Consider the following 12,563-nt stretch of genomic DNA (forward strand, 5'->3'; position numbering starts at 1 on the left):
ATTATAATAATGTAACATAAAACAAAACATAATAACAGATCATGATATTCCACTAGATTAAATTACATATTTATTTGTGTTTGTCTCCTCCCACTAGAAATAAACTCTGTGAGGACAGTTATTCTGTGTGTTGCAGTTAGTTTCTTTTCACTGATGTATCTATCCCTTAGTTCCCAGAACAGCGTCTGGTAGACTGAATTAGTGATTTTGATGTAGAGAGAGAGTGGGAAAGAGTGACGTTCAATAGAATTACAGAGATTTATGGCCTTAAAAGGTAGTTAGTAATAATATTTAAAAAGAACAAAGGAAACAATTTGGTGTGGGGAAATAATGCTTTGATTTCAGGATACATGTTTGAGATAAATGTGTAACACATTAGGGCGTGCTTTATAACATAAGAAGTACCCGTAGGAATGACTTCTAAAGTAGTTTGCCAACCTCCTGCAGTCCACTAGCATGGTGCAATCCAGTGACTAACCTTCAAGGGAGACATGTTGGTTACAGTAAATTTTTAAAATAAAAGGGGGGAAAAAATCCTCCCTCTATTCTTCCACCCCTGACAACAAGTTAAGAGATGATCACAACTCTCTGTCCCTCTGTCTAAACATTCTTCTTTGGGGTGAAGCGACTACACAGGTTTATAATGTCAATGCTCCCTTTAAGACCCTGAGTCACTCAGTCCTGGGCCCCCATCTGTTTCTCAATAGAGTACACGATCAGGGGTGAACTGGATCTCAGAACACAGTGATCTGACATATACTCTACAGGAACCAAAGTAGAAATTCTGTGTCTCAAAGACAAACTATAGATTTTTATATTAAAACATGTTTATAAGTTTTCAACCCCCCAAAATCAAACAAAATAAAGAGGTTAATACCAAAGATTAGCAAGGTAAATCTTACAAAGAACTATAAAATTAAATCTAAAATGTGCAATGCTTGATATTGCAGTTCCAGATTATGCTGTGATATTTGAAAATATTAAACATTTTCAACAATGTGTATGATAACATTTGCCAATTACAATCTAGCGTAAACACTTTTTAATAGTCAAACCACCTGAGAAACAATTCTGTACCTTAATGATAGCATCGGTGGTAGTTCAGAAACACTAAAATCTGAAATGTATTCACAATAATAAAAATTTTTGGAATTTACATATTATTTCTGTATTGAGACTGTATTGAAGTTGTTTACTTAGCATTACCTAATTTAGACTATCCAGCATTATCATTTTATGTATAACAAAAGGTCTACTCATTGCTCAGTCCAAAATACTCCTAAGGAACAAAGTACTAAGAATTCACCTCAGTAAAACATTTGCTCTTCATTTAAATTTATGCTGAAAATAATCCAAAGGAGTTGATTAATCTCCTAGATCAGTGGTTCTCAACCTATGAGGCCCAGAAATCAGGATTTTAAAAAGATTCCCAGGTGATTCTAATGTGCAGCCAAGGTTGAGAACCACTGCCGTAGATCATCTTCAAGTACAACTAAAAAAGGTTTCGTGAGACTAAGTGTAATTTAGGATCACAGCAGCACAAACAGGCAAAAATATCCCTCAGACCCCTGAAGGGCCTGTAGAACAGCAGCATAAATTCTGCAGGATATAAAATCCTGCCTTCTCCAGCTTTTCCAGAGGGCATCACTGAAGATCTGTCTGCTGGATCAGATTCCCCTGTTCCTCAACCGGTCTTGAATCAGGAATAGAAGAAGTACAATAACAACCTCAGCCCCACCAACTTAAGGGGATCTTGCCAGATATGAATCCTCTCCAATTGTTTTCCAGTTGCAAATGTCCCCTGAATTTTCATCTTTCTCCATCTTAAGAATCTATTGAATCCGTCTTCGGGACTCTGCTTTGTGTGGTTTCCCTACCTAGTGGAAGTGCTAGCTGTGGGGGGGAAAAGGCACTGTGTGTTAATCTGGGTTCTTGAGTTCTGGCTAAGAGGAAAATTCAGAACCAAGATTCAAATTATAAGAGAAAGTTTATTTAGAAAGTCACAGAGGTAGAAGTGAGCCTTAGAAGAAATGGATTCAGGAAACAAGTTACAGCAAAAGAAGGGCCATTGGAGCCTGGGAGAGAGAGGGAGAAAGAGAAAGCGGAAGAGAGAGACAGGGGTGGAGAGAGACAGGGGAGAGACAGAGATTCACCTTGAGAGACAAAAGCGGGAGGAGAGGTTCTGGCAAGCTTGGCAGGGCAGCTGGTCCTGATGTCAGCCATGGTGTGGCTTTGCCTGGCTTTGCTGCTTTTCTGGGCCTGGAACTGAAACACAGCTGAGGTCTAGATGCCATCTCCAGGGGTTAATGCTTAAGGGAGTGGTCATGCAAGGGCTTGTAGCTTTGCCCTTTGCTAGGCGCCAGGGCTCTCTGCCTGGTGACCTCTGCACCTGGCCCATTATTCCTGCTTGCTCATGCCTATCTAACAAAGTAATTATTTGTTAAATGTCAACTATATACTGGGCATTTTTCATAGCACTTAAACATTTATTATTTTCTTAAGTTTCAACATATTAACCCTCCCGCTTAGAACAAATGCCCATGCCACAGTTGAGATTATTTTTGGATAGTGTAGTATGTAACCCTCAGCTGCCTAAAAGTTCAGCTGGCATAGCACACATTTAACTTCTCCAACCACAGTTTACTCAGTCTGATTTCCATCCCATTCGCCTCTGGCCTATTTGGTCATTTGAGTTACATTACAGGGTGGATTTGTACATGAGAATTCAGACTTCCACAAAAGAATGCAAATAGATGGCTAATAGCACCAAAGGACAGAGTCTGTAGGAAGTGGCCCTAAGGGATAAAGCAACCCAAAGAGAGTATGCAGCAACAGGGCTGGGACAGTACTTAATAGTTATGTCAATGATGTTAACCTGTTATCTTTAAGAAGAACTTTGCAGAAGCAAGAGTCTTGGGTAGGCCGTTTTGATAGGTAGAACAGATTGAAAGCGGCAATGGAACTCACTTAGGCTCATCATTAGAATTAAAATAGTAAAAAATAGCAGTTACCATATGCCACACTATATATATATGCCAACAGTATGTTAGGCATTTTTATTAGGTTAAGTCATTGGACAACCCTATATGGTAGGTAGTATTACCCTAATTTGAAGGGTAAAGAAACTAAGTCTCAGAGTTTGAGTAATTTAGCCAAAGTGTTACAAAATTAGTAAGCGGCAGAGTAAAGAATGAAATCTCAATTTTATTGGTTAAAGAGTCTATTGGTTTTCCTATACTCCATGTTCATAGCAAAATAAGATCATGGCCAGCTACAATAGCTATTGCTGATGAGCAGGAACCTTTAAACATGACAGGGGCAGGAGCCATGGAAAACCTTGGGACTGCCCAGGGCCATGGTGGCAGTGGAGCCAGCAAAAGTAGCAACAATGACAATAGTGTTGGACCAGCAGAAATTGTCACAAAAATGAGACCAAGAGAAGTAGCAAGAGCAGCTAACACCAGAAATAAGACCCTAGCAACACTGGGGATACTGTCGAGAACAGCAGTGTGGGAAAGGAGATGCTCAGCACCAGGTAGGTAGAGACCCTAAGTCACCCCTAAGTCAGGGAGAATCAAGCAACAAAGGGTAAGAGATCCATTTTTTTTTTTTTTTTTTTTTTTACTGCTGCATGGTATTCCATGGTGTATCAGCCTGGGAAACATGGCCTAGGAAATTGTATATCATTATTATAGAATAGATTAATTGGTTGTTGAATTGTGCCTATTCTCCTTTTGTAGTACCTGTTTACTTTCTGCAGCCTTCTGCCCAGGGAGTATTTCCTTGGAATTATCACTGTTATCTCCTAAAATCTTTGTGTCAGTCCTAATTCATCTTCTATACTATTGCCAAAGGGGAATCTGATCATGTCACTCCCCCACTAAAAACAACTATGATCACTCTAAGCCAGCGGTTCTCAACCTGTGGGTCGCGACCCCTTTGGGGGTCGAACGACCCTTTCACACAGGGGTCGCCTAAGACCATCGAAAAACACATATATAATTACATATTGTTTTTGTGATTAATCACTATGCTTTAATTATGTTCAATTTGTAAAAATGAAAATGCATCCTGCATATCAGATATTTACATTACGATTCATAACAGTAGCAAAATTACAGTTATGAAGTAGCAATGAAAATAATTTTATGGTTGGGGGTCACCACAACATGAGGAACTGTATTAAAGGGTTGCAGCATTAGGAAGGTTGAGAACCACTGCTCTAAGCTGTTCAAAACCTTCAGTGAATCCCTTTTTCCTCTAACCATAACACTAAATACTACCATGCTATTTCTTGCTTCTCTTTTGTAATTCTACACCTTCTACCCCTTTCCTCTTTCTCCATTTCACTCCTCACTCTACCCAACGAACTGGAGAATACACAAGCAAGGCTTAGTTTATTATATAAAAGCATTATTTCTTTTATAAATTCTTTCAAAGATTCCATTAGAATTAACCACTCCCTTTTCATACATACATGTATATAGATATTAGATAGGTGGAAAAATATGTAGATGATAGATAAATGATAAATGATGATAGATAGATGATAGATAGATAGATAGATAGATAGATAGATAGATAGATAGATGATAGATAGATAATAATGTTCTCAGTGACTAGGGTAGTCTGGAACATATTTGTTAAGTAATGAATGCTGGTAGGAAGAAAGGAAGAAAAGAAAAATAGAAGGGAGGGAGAAATGGAGGGAGGAATGGAAGAGAAAAAGAAAGTAAGGATAAAGAATAGAGAGCCCTAGCCGGTTTAGCTCAGTGGATAGAGAGCCAGCCTGTGGACTGAAGGGTCCCGGGTTATGTTCCAGTCAAGAGCACATGCCTGGGTTGTGGGCTCAATCCGCAGTAGTGGGCGTGCAGGAGGCAGTCAATCAATGATTCTCATCATTGGTGTTTCTATCTCTCTCTCTCTCCCTCTCCCTTCCTCTCTGTAATCAATAAAAATATATATTTTTTTAAAAGAACAGAGAGAGAGAATAAAGAGAGAGGGGAGAGAGGAGAAAGTAAGAATAATTTAGCTAAGTCTTGATAGCTACATGATCTTGAAAACTAAAATCAAAACATATCCATTTCACAAATTAAATAAAATGATGTTTTCAGTGATCTGGCTTTATGTATGTGATTTCACCAGGAAAGATTTAAAATATCATAGAATGAGAATTCTCTGACTTTTGACTTCAGTAACAATAACAATATTATTTTTAGTATGTGGCAGAGGCTCTATTACATTGTTTATAAAGTGCCTCTTTAATCCTCACAACAACCCTATGATGGAGGTTCTGTTATTTCCACAATATTAACCAAGAAATTAAAACTGAGTTTGCCCATAGCCTGTGCATTGCTGGCAAGTGATAAAGAGAATACGAATTCAGGCATCCTAATTCCAAAGCTGGGCTCTTAAACTTTTTTCTGCCAAGGGCCATTTGGATATTTATAACATTATTCTCAGGCCATATAATATTATCAACTTAAAAATTAGCCTGCTATATTTGGTCAAACATTTAACTAGCTCACCCCTAATGCTTTGGCTGGGCCAGACCAGATGACATCTGGGGCCTTGTACAGCCCTCGGGCCGGATGTTCCGCACCTCTGCATCATTCACTTGATCTTTTGATTTCCAAGCTTCCTGAGACTTTGCTGTTCAAAACAGCCCACTCTGTTTCTATTTTCTGTATGTCATGATGCTGTTTCCTCTGCCCCCACTGCCAGCAAAGCAAATTACAAGTTAATGGCAGGACCTCACATTGAGCCTTGGGGATTTGTAGCATTTCTTCACTATTAACACACTCTAAGTACACTCTGAGCATACTTTGCAAGCATATCAGTAAACTAAAGAATTAGATCATGTGTTCATTTAACAGAAAAAAATGTAGCATTCTGAACTAAGTAAATCTCTGTTCTGAATGATCTAGTGTATTTTCTTAAATACCTAAGAGTCTAGACTCCTGCTGGCCTGGTTGCCCCTAATGGTTCTCTCCTGCCAGCCTGATCACCCCTAACCGCCTCTGCCTTGGCCTTGCCATAGTGGCTTTGTCTGGAAAAACATCTGGAAGATGTCCAATCTAATTAGCATATTACCTTTTTATTAGTATAAATAATGAACTTCATACTAAAGAATGAGAAACGTTGTAGATTTGAAGCTAAAAGACTGAAAATAAGAGAGCTACAAAAATATTACAGGTTTGGAAATTCAATATATTGTGAAAGATTATGTGGGCTGAAAATTTTCAACATGAAGAACAAAAGACTGCAAAATAATTTAAGTGTTAAAACATGCAGTCTTTAAAACAAAAGGTGTAAGCAATCATTTTCTAATTTCCTAAATGGCAGAGTCAGCAAACATAAATTCATCGGCAGAATTGGCATCATTCTCATTTGTATCATCACTGTAGAATATACTGAATGTATGGCATATGCCAGCACTGTGCTCACTGCTTTCTTTACATATTTAACTTCATTTATGCTCAGAACATCTTTAACTTTTAATAAATTCTTTTGAGAGATTCAGAAAATTAGGCTCATAAATATTATGTAACTTTCACAAGATCACACGCTGTTAAGGGGAGGAGCTAGATTGAAATATTTCCCTCCAGAGCCAATGGTATGAACCATTACACTAAGTTAATTCTACGTGAACAAATGGAAATGTTTTAATATTTAGCTCCAGTTTCTTGGTTCTGTCCATGAATGGCACCTGATAAATCACATAAAGGAGGATTCTGTTTCCTCATCTACAAAATGATCAATTGATGTAATAATATCTAAGGTTTCTCTCCATCCTTTCATTTGGAGGCTCTAAGATTTACATAAACTAGCCGGCATCTTCGTGGACATTGAGAATGAATAAAAGACTGTGGATATTCCAAGAAACTGAAAATTGTTATGGTGGCTAGAGTGGTGACAAGTATGTGAAAAGTTGACACAGAAGTTACATAATTGTTCAAGGTGGAAAATGGTATATCGTGGAGAAAATGAGTTCTTCGGGCGTTCAGAGGAGAGGAGGGAGGGGCCTGAGACAGAAGACTTTACGATGAAGATGAGATGTGAGATTATTAAAAGTGAGAGGTTAGATCTGTGGATACAGAAGCACATTTTATTGCACCCATATTACGTGTCAAGCACTAGGTTAGTTATGTCAGTCTGATATTTTATTGAGACTTCAAAATGCCAGTCCTATTGTACAGGTCAGGATTCTAAGATTCAAAGGGGTGAGGAAACATAGCTGGAAGCTCACAAAGAGTGTATAACTGAGCCAGGATGGGAACAAAGGTTTATTTAAATCCAAATTCAGTCTCTTGGCACCGTGTGATGCATTCGTAGATGCAAATCAGGAGCAAAGCTGTGGGGCAAAGTGACAAAGCTATCCAGTGGCCACAGGGAAGCCACTCTGAGGAGACGGCAGAGTGAGGTCACGTCACACAGGGTTGGGAGCCTAAACCTGAGCAACAAATGTGATGGGGGAAAATAAGTGAATCTGGGGCAGGGAGGAAGAGAATGCACTCAACCAGAATGACAGTTACAGCTGTCTCATTTTACCAGGCCACCAGCTGACCCTGACCTTCCAGCTGCTTTAATGTACAAAGTGCTTTTATAACTCATAAATAGTTGAAATTTAACAGTAAGAAATAAAGACACCAAAAATCCTGCCTTTTCTTTAAAAAAAAAATCAGACCACTTAATAATATTGGCCAGTCACTGTTGCCATTCCCAGAAGACAGCAGGCGTTTGCTTCTACAAATGGGGAATGCACTCAACCTAGTCAGTGTTCCTACTCTAATGCGGGCTCCAATCTCTCCTGCTGGCACCTGAGGGCATCTGAGATGGTAACGTCTGTTCAGATTAGCCTTATGCATTAAAAGAAACAATTCTGAAACTGTATTTTGAAGTCATTAAGTTGGGCGGACAGGAAAAGAATGATCTGCATTTGCTTATAATATCACCCTGAAAAACGAAAGGACTAGGGATGATTTTGCTGTTTTTATTTCTTCAATAAGAAAAGTGGAGTGATAAAGAAAAAAAGAAAGAAATTGACACTTAGAAAGAAAAATTTTAAAAAAAAAGAAAAGTGGAGTGATGGGATTGAAGTCTATATATTTAATGAGGGGAAAGGGCACGCTCCTAATGGTAAATTATTATAGTAATGGCCTCCAACGAATCATACCTGCCTGTATCCATTCTTCTGTGCTTCCCCCCCCCCCCCATATTAACTCTGAGATTAGCTATTGGCAATGTTCAATGCTTTCATTGGTGAGACATCTGCAAATGTAACACAAGCAGAGGCTTTAAAATAGGTTTTGCTTTCTCCAGCTTGGCCTGTGTTGCTGCTTGTTCAGAATCCTCTGGTGCCATGGGAAGAAGCCAGGCTAGCCTCTTTGACAATGAGACCATGTGGAGAAGAGGCAAGCTATTTCAGCTGTCGCCCTTGGATCAACCAGCTTCCAGCCCAGTCACCTGCTGACTGCAGCTGCGTGAATAACCAGCCAACAGGTGAAACCAACGGACAAACCCCTCCGTGGAGCATAGCTCCCAAGCCCAAAGTGCTGACCCACAGGATAATGAGCAAATAAAATGGCTGCTTGTTAAACCGTTATTAGGATGGTTTGTAACCGAGTAATAAATAACTGACATTTGTTTTGTTCTCTATTATATTTTCAACAGTTAACTCGGTGCTGGTAAACAGAGATCACTCAATAAATATTTTGAAGTGAAGAAGTGAATAAATTGATGACAAAGAGATTTCTAGTTGTGTCTCATTGAAAGATGCTAACCTCATAATAACCTAGCTGTTGCTTATCCTTATAACATCTACAATAAATATTACAGACTAGAAACCACATTTTACATCCTAGAGAAGTCAAATCTTACCAAAATATGTATAAAGATTTCTGGGATGCAAGTACTCATGGTTATGTTTTTGCCATCTTTAGTCCTCAAGGAGCTTACCTTATAATGAACATTAGTCTTTACACACAATAGCACACATGCATGCATTCCCAGAAGCATGCACACACATATATATATATAAATGTACACACATATCCAGACAAGATGGAAAAAACCTCATCCAATCACATCTAGATATGAAACAGACTTTAATAAATAGATAGGGGTCAGAGGGAGGTCTTACTAAATGGAAATCCTTAAATTGTCTGTCAGATACTGTTGTCCTCAAAAGTCATTTCTTTCAAGTATGCACTACCATTTAACGTTTTACTTACAAACCGTTTTCCATAGTAGTTGCACCATTTTAAATATATGAGGCATGTAGTTCCTCCCCATCGTCACCAATACTTATTGTGGTCATTTTTAAAAATTTTATCCATTCTATTACTCAATTATAAACATTAAAAATTTAATTTCAGTTGATAAAATCAACTTACATGAGATAATAGCAAATTATTTACACAAATTTAAACATATAAATAAGTCTCTTGCATTATAAAAGCTTAGCAGACTTTTCAGAAGCTACCTTAGACTCTTAACCTATTCAAAGTCAGATATTAATGGAAATGTTATTCTCCTGATCTAATTTAAACATCTCTTAGAAAAGTTTCTCTCTCATATATCAATATGATTTTTTTGCTGGGATTGGAAAAAATTTACAAAAACAATTTTCTTGTATGTTGAGGATTCCATTCAAATATCAAACATTCTCATTTCTTTTTTTAATTTGAAATCTTCAATACCAGCAAAACTTTCCCTGCTTCTCCTAAGTTTCTCATAATAGCTATGTTCCCTTACTTTTGATGGTCTAATATTATATCTAGCTGTGTATACTTTATTTCAACCATTTACCAGTGTTAAAGTTATTAAAATATTTCTAAATAATCAAAATATAATTTAAAGTTTACTTCAAATGTTATTGAGTTTAACTTTCTTAACTTTAGCTTATACCTTACTCCAGTCTTAAGGAGAATTTTAAATAATTTACTTTAAATATATAGAGAGATATTTTTACCCCAAAACTCTAAGCTCAGCGAAACACCAATTTCAGGCTTTAAATTCACCATGACCAAAGTACATATTTTATATCTATTAGGGATATCAAATTTTTCTATGAGAGCAAAAGAAGACAAAAAATCATAAATTATTACTGAAGTCACAAGGACTCCAGAGGACAGAGAACATTTTCCAATAAATTAAAAACATCTTTTTCCCTGTATATTGTGAGGAAAAGTACTTGAAGTCCAAAGAGGCAGATTCTAATCCTACCTCTATTTCTAACTCTGAGACCATAGATAAATCACTGAAACACTTTACATCTCTTTCCTCCCTGATTAAATGAAGATCTTGATATCTACCTTATGTGTTTGGTATGTGGCAGATGTTTACCAAATGCCTTAATAACCTAAATCTATTCAAAAGAAGGAAAATGTTTCTGGGACTCCAGGAAAACCTTGTAAAGTCCCACCGTAACAAGTGTCCCTAATAAACCTTAGGCAAAGCACAGGAAAGTTGTACTAATGATTTACCATGGGTTTTCCCAGTATCCAGAGTCAATCTCCTCATTTGAACCACCAAGTAATATCAAGTTAATAGGAACAACTGATTTTTAATTTAAAACTAATAAGTAAAACATATTCCATAGAAATTATAACTGCAATGCACTTAATTCTTCTGTTCATTATTATAATGAAAACAATATCTCCTCCAAAAAAATTTATCACACAGATCTATTTTATAAACAGACTGGTAAGAACTATAGAAAATTTTAAAGTAAAAAAAATTATAGTGTCATTGTTCTTTCAAATTATTTCTTTTTGTTAACTTTATTTTTATTATTGACACTATTTGCAGGTGCCCTATTCCCCTCCTTTGCCCACTTCCACCCATCCCCCAACCCCCTTCCCTCTGGCTATCACCATACTGTTGTCTGTGTATACGGGTTATGCATATATGTCCTTTGGCTAATCTCTTCACCTTCTTTCATCCAGTCCCCCTCATCCCCACCCTCTGAGAGCTGTCAGTCTGTTCCATGTATCCATGCCTCTGTTTCTATTTTGTTCATCAGTTTATTTTGTTCATTAGATTCCACATATAAGTGACATCATGAGGTATTTATCTTTCTTTGAGTAGCTTATTTCACTTAGCATAATAATCTCCATGTCCATCCATGCTGTTTCAAAAGGTAAGCGTTCCTTCTTTTTTATGGCCATGTAGTATCCCATTGTGTAAATGTATTACAGCTTTTTTATCCACTCATCTACTGATGGGCACTTGTGCTGTTTCCAGATATTGGCTATTGTAAATAACGCTGCTATATACACATAGGGGTGCATATATTCTTTCTGATTGGGGTTTTGTGATTCTCAGGATATATTCCTAGAGGTGGGATTGCTGAGTCAAAAGGCAGTTCCAGTTTTAATTATTTTAGAAAACTCCATACTGTTCTCCACAGTGGCTGCACCCATCTGCATTCTCACCAACAGTGTGCACTAGGGTTCCCTTTTCTCCACTTCCTTGCCAGAAACCTAAAACAGCCTGTCTTTCACACCTAGAAAATTTTTCTGGAGAACCAAGATGGCGGCATAGGTTAACTCCGGAGTTTGCTGCTTTGAACAACTACTTCAAAAGTGAAACTAAAAGACGGAAGGGACATCACCCAGAACCACAGGAACGCTGGCTGAGTGGAAGTCCTACAACTAGGAGGAGAGAGAAATGCATACGGACACTCAGAGGAGGCGCAGTGCTGAAGTCAAATTCTGAGGTGCGGAGTGCGCGAGCGGGCTGGCAGCAGAGGGCGCGGTTGGCGTTTTCAATTGGGAGGGAGTCGCAGACTCTGAGCTCCAGATCCGGGCGAGTCTTTATCGACCCAGACTCAAACGGGAGAAGAGGGACTGTCTGGCTTTGGTCAGAGCGAGTGCAGCTTTCTCTCTGAGCTTTGCAGCGGGTGCTGGGACTCAGAGAGGCAGAGCCCCTGGGGACAGGACTGAGAGCCGCCATAACTGCTCTCTCCGGCCCACCCTGTTGATCCTGTGCGACCCGCCCCGCCCAAGCCCTGCACACAGGCATTTGCCGGATAGCCTCAGGCAAAGGCTAGATTAGCACCTCCCTAGAGGACAGAAGTTCTCTCACTGCTGACACAGCTGATTCTCATAGCCACCTGGCCTGGAGGTCAAACCCTCCCTGGTATTAGCTACAACAATCAAGGTTTAATTATAAGACTGCGAACAAAGACCACTAGGGGGTGCACCAAGGAAGCATAACAAAATGCGGAGACAAAGAAACAGGACAAAATTGTCAATGGAAGATATAGAGTTCAGAACCACACTTTTAAGGTCTCTCAAGAACTGTTTAGAAGCCGCCGATAAACTTAATGAGATCTACAACAAAACTAATGAGACCCTCGATGTTATATTGGGGAACCAACTAGAAATTAAGCATACACTGACTGAAATAAAGAATATTATACAGACTTCCGACAGCAGACCAGAGGAGCGCAAGAATCAAGTCAATGATTTGAAATGCGAGGAAGCAAAAAACACCCAACCGGAAAAGCAAAATGAAAAAAGAATCCAAAAATGCGAGGATAGTGTAAGGAGCCTCTG

The 12,563-nt window shown here is 38.5% G+C and overlaps 1 pseudogene; it reads left to right on the forward strand.

Moving 5' to 3' along the window:
• The first annotated feature begins 3,309 nt into the window (after positions 1 to 3,309).
• The window catches only part of LOC118665694, a 90,153-nt pseudogene continuing 80,899 nt past the window's right edge, over positions 3,310 to 12,563 (forward strand).

Source organism: Myotis myotis, unplaced genomic scaffold, assembly GCF_014108235.1.
Source record: "Myotis myotis isolate mMyoMyo1 unplaced genomic scaffold, mMyoMyo1.p scaffold_m19_p_1, whole genome shotgun sequence".
Taxonomy (NCBI): domain Eukaryota; kingdom Metazoa; phylum Chordata; class Mammalia; order Chiroptera; family Vespertilionidae; genus Myotis; species Myotis myotis.